Source organism: Myotis brandtii, unplaced genomic scaffold, assembly GCF_000412655.1.
Source record: "Myotis brandtii unplaced genomic scaffold, ASM41265v1 scaffold225, whole genome shotgun sequence".
Lineage (NCBI taxonomy): Eukaryota > Metazoa > Chordata > Mammalia > Chiroptera > Vespertilionidae > Myotis > Myotis brandtii.
The window spans coordinates 159572-164671 of NW_005358435.1; positions in this window are offsets into that span (position 1 = coordinate 159572).

Consider the following 5100-nt stretch of genomic DNA (forward strand, 5'->3'; position numbering starts at 1 on the left):
TTGGGCCTACCTTCTCCCATGCCTTTACATTTACCTTTCCTTCCTCAGAAAAGCATGGACATACTTCTTGTATAAAAACGTTCAGTCTGACTGGGAGTAACCTTAACTCCTCTGCTAGCAAGCATATGTGCTAAAAGATCAATATGGAGTCTTTTTTTCTTTAGACTCAGTATGGCACATCTTCTCAATCTAAGTTCTGTACTATCCACCTTCTTACCCTACTTATCCTCTATAGGGGGGGTCTGCAGCACCCTGGTGGAGTCCTATCCGTCCCTACTGTGGGGGTTCTCAATGTGGGGGGGGCTTACCTAGGGGAATCCAGTTCCAGGGGATCCCAAAGGTGTGGATGGAGTCGGCGAAGACTATCCACCCTCTTCCTACGGTGGAGTCCTATCCGTCCCGAGAGTGGGGCTTACCTAGGGGAATGGGGGGCTTACCTAGGGGTCCCTGTTTGGGCACCAGATGTTGGGGTCCAACCCCAGCAGGTCCAGGGGTTCCCAAAGGTGTGGACAGAGTCGGTGAAAAAGGAATGACACGGAGACAGCGTTCAGTTGATCAGCATAGCGAGGTTCTCTCCAGGTTCTCCAGCCAGGTTCTAGCCAGGATCTCCAGCCCGGTTCCATCACCTGTTTCTCATTTATTTCCCGTGTTAGGAGAGAGTGTCTTTGCCTTGTCCTTTCTCTATTTTTACACACACATGCACACATGTAGCTACATGCCTTTTTGTAAACATAGAGGAAATCATCTAGCATTCACCTGTCTACAATAGTGTTTTAATCAACACCACCAGCCCCTGGCCAACCTATAGCCCATCTCGGTCCTCTGAGCCTTTCTAAAGACATTCTTGCTCCTTTAAAACCACTGATTTTTAGAGGCACTTCATGCCTCTCAGAAAAGCGTTTCAGCACAGGAGGCGGGGCTCATGCCCCCTCTTGACCAGAGGAAATGGTGCCTTCACGATTTCTGAGACAGCATTTCTGTGCCCCATTGCCCTGTTCCGGGCTAGTACCCAGTAGACCAAGCACACTCCCCGCGAGCTGTGGCTTCGAGCATCTGGACCAGGGCAGCTCCCGGAGCCAGAGAGAATGTCTTACAAGGGCTGTGTCTGGGGAGAGGCAGGGGTCTCACCACCAGGACCAGCGGCCCCTCAGTCCTGCCCGGCTGGGGAGGGTCTGCTTTCTTTCCCCTGCCTGGTCACTAGTGCGTTCTGTCACCTGATTCAGAAAGATGAGGCTGCTGAAAACAACAGGCGGCCACAGAGCTCCAGGAAATAGCATCATATGTAGCCCTTCTCTGTGTGTGTGCGCACGCATACATGCGTGTTTTCCATACATCTAAACAGACAGCACTTGGCCTGCCAAGAGGAAAGGCAGGAATCTCCCAGCAGCAGGCAGACGGGCCCAGGGAGGGCACGAGGCCCAGCCAGCTTCGTTTAGCCCATAATTCTTCCAGCCAACAAGCGCCAGCAGCCTTTCCGAAGATAGCCCAGTGGTTACAGGCACACTCAGGATCAGATTCCTGGGTCCAAGTCTGGGCTCTGCCTCTCACTGACACTGTGCTTTAGTCTCTCTATTTGTCAGCTTTAAAATGAGGAAGAATACATATCCAAATCTCTTATCAAAACCTCAACAGCCAAATATGCTTTGGAATGCAAATTTCTCATACTTTAGAAATGTGATGTGGTACTTTATTATTATTATTATTATCATTATTATCACATTCAGGTGCAGGAGACAACCAACTAACCAATTAAAATAAATGTTCCATCTGATTGTAATGGGCATTAGAAGGAAATAGACAGACTGCCTGGTGGAGGGGAGCCTTGCAGGGGGGTCGGGGAAGGCTCCCAGCCCTGACGAATGAACAGGAACCAGCCATTGAAGAAGATCTGTAGGCCTGGCCGGTGTGGCTCAGTGGTTGAGCATCGACCTATGAAATGGGAGGTCACGGTTCGATTCCCGGTCAGGGCACATGGCCAGGTTACAGACTCCATCCCCAGTAGGGGGCGTGCAGGAGGCAGCCAATCAATGATACTCTCATCATTGATGTTTCCTATCTCTTCCTTCCTCTCAGAAATCAATTAAAAATATATATATATAAAATGCAGCAAAAGAAACAAAAAGGGAAAAGAAAGAAGTAGGAATTTTAAATATACAGACATTGAAAATGGACAAGGAGAACCAAAGAGTTCTCCTGGAGTGCGGTGGGGGGACCAGCGCCATCAGCATCCCCTGGGAGTTTGTTATAAATGCAGAGTCTCTCAGGCCCACTGCACAGCTGCCCAGTCAGGATGCTCGGGTCCACTCCTTCCTCCCACAGAGCAAGGCTTCCCATTGCCAACAGTCAGTGAGCACCACTTAACTAAAGCTTTTCAACTCCCCTAAAAGCTGGCTCTTATTGTCCCCATTTCACAGATGAGGAAACCGAGGCTCAGAGAGTTTTAGCCACTGATCCCATATCATCTGTTTGGTAAGTCCTTGAATAAAGTTTCAGGCTCAAGCCTTCAGAATCCCAAGCCTACACGCTTAACCACAACTTTTTCTTGCCCTGCAGAAAATAACAGGAAATAGTCTCCCTCCTATAAAATCTCCAGGAAAGGAGGCATGACATTGCCCTGAGCCCACAGTCCTCCAGGGTTCTGGCTCAGAACCCCTGCACACTCTTCGAAATCACTGATGACCCCAAAGGGCTTTTATTTGAATCAGGTCTGTTTATAGTTACCTATTCAAAATTACATCTGAGAAATTTCTGAAATGTATTTCATTCATTTTACAAAAATTTGGTGAGTAGAGTGGCACTATTTTTACTTTTTTTAAAATATGTTTTTATTGATTTCAAGGAGAGGGAGAGAGAGATAGAAACATCAATGATGAGAGAGAATCATCGATCGGCTGCCTCCTGCACGCCCCCTACTGAGGATCGAGCCTACAACCCCGGCAAGTGCCCTGACCGGGAATCGAACCATGACCTCCTGTTTCATGGGTTGCTGCTCAACCACTGAGCCACACCAGCCAGGCTATTTTTACATTTTTGCAAGTACCTTTAATGTTCAGCTTTGTAGAAGGCAGCTTCAGCCACAGAGTCGCTTTTCAATGGATTGGTTGCGATATCATACACCACGCAATCTCTGGAAAACTCACTGTGTTCATGAGTTTCACTTTCACTACAAGCGTGAAGAATGAGAGGAGGGGAAGCAAATAGCATGCATGTGTCACTGTAAAATGGCTTGTAGCCCTTCTGCGTGTGTGTGTGAATGTACTGAAAGAGTCCCAGGGGCCCCCAAAGGACCCTACACTGCCCTAGGCCATGTACCATGGCTGTCAAACCCATCCCGGAATTCTGGAACAGAAAAAAATAGTGCGTGTGCTCTCAGGCCTATGGGGAACCTAGACTTTTATATAAAAATCTCCAAGGTTCATTGCCCACGGGACACCAAACTCGTTTTTAAATGTTGGTAATTATATTCGTTTCCAGGGCTGCCATAACGAATGACCATAAATGGAGTTTCTTAAAACAGAAGCAAATTTGTTCTCACAGACTTCTGGAGGCCAGAAGTTCAAAATCAAGGTGTCAACAGGGTTGGTTCCTTCTGCAGGCTCTGAGGGAGGGTCTGCCTCACCTCTCTCCCAGCTCCCGGTGGCTGCCAGCAGTCCTTGGCTTGTGACCACACCACTCCAATCTCTGCCTCCATCCTCACATGGTGTTTCTCTTTTGTGTCTTTATGTCCAAATTTTCCTCTTGTAACGATACCAGGAATGGAATTCAGGCCCGCCCCAATCCAGTATGACCACATCTTAACTTGATAACAGCTGCTAAAACCCTGGCTGGGGCAGCTGCCTCTGACTGGCAGGCCCTAGCTCATTTGTCCACACCCTCGCTGCAAGCAGGGCTGGAAATTCATGTGTGACATTTTCAGTTTTTCTGGTGAAAAGTGGACTTTGCTTCCCACCAAGAATCACAGGGGGCCAACCCCCTGAGTTTAGGATTGAAATGGTCAGTAACTGAAAAAGGATAAATGCCCTGTCTCGCTGATAAACAGATAATCTCAGGACTTTCTCTGCTTGGACACCTATGAGCACGAACTCTGATAACCAGCTTTTGAATCTAACTCAGTCTGCATTGGCCAAAGACCATGTTTAAATATTTTCCGAGCTTCCTCATTTAAATGTAAAACTTGAACCCCCGATGGGTATCTTAACTTTCCAGAAAAGCCTGAGATAGAAGATTTGGCCAAACTCCTGGAGTATATTATGTTAGTGTGGGTGGTGCTGCTATGGAGTTGTCATTGCCACAGGCTCTGCCTCCGTCTTTGGGAAAGAATTTGAGCTTTCTGGGCCTGGATCTTTTCCGAAAATCGGCCTAAGGATGACGGCAGAAAATGCTGGGCTGTTTCAAGTGCCGGCTTCCTTAATCGTCGAGATCATTGTTATTCCCCTTTTCTACAGGAAGCCACTCTTGACACCTCCAGGTACTCTCCCTGAGGCGACACCTGGAACTAAGCTACACGACAGCGTAGAAAGCATTATTAACTTACCGAGGTACACATAGACCAGATGTAAGCCCAGCTTTGGTGAAGGCAGAGCCATAGGTGCGTTTTTTACCCCCATCTGTGCTCCGTTTCCTTAAGGGTACCTTTACCTGGTGGAGTTGGAAAATTGCATAGGGCCCAGGAAGCCATAAGGCTGAGTTCAATCACAAAACAAAAAACGGTGTTCCTTCTAATGAGTTCTCTAAACACTAATAACACATCTTTTGTTTTGTTTTGTTTTTTTAGTACCCACTCCCTGCCAGAATGTTAAACATATCGCCTTTTTTTCCTGCCACCAGCCCTATAGTAGACACAAGTGGCTGCCTCTCCATGACAGAGTCTACACTTTAAACCACTTAGTATAATTCATCTGATAAACTGTCTGTGCAGTTGGTCTAAACGTGGCTATAGGAGTGGCCAGCTAATTGGCAATCGAGAATGCAAACACCATAGCGGAAGGGACCACACTCCAGCAACAGTTATGGTGAGTGCTTCCTGCAATTCAGAAACAGGCTTCTCACTGGTGACATGAGTGACTTGGCAATTAGCATGATGATATTAGAAATGGATTT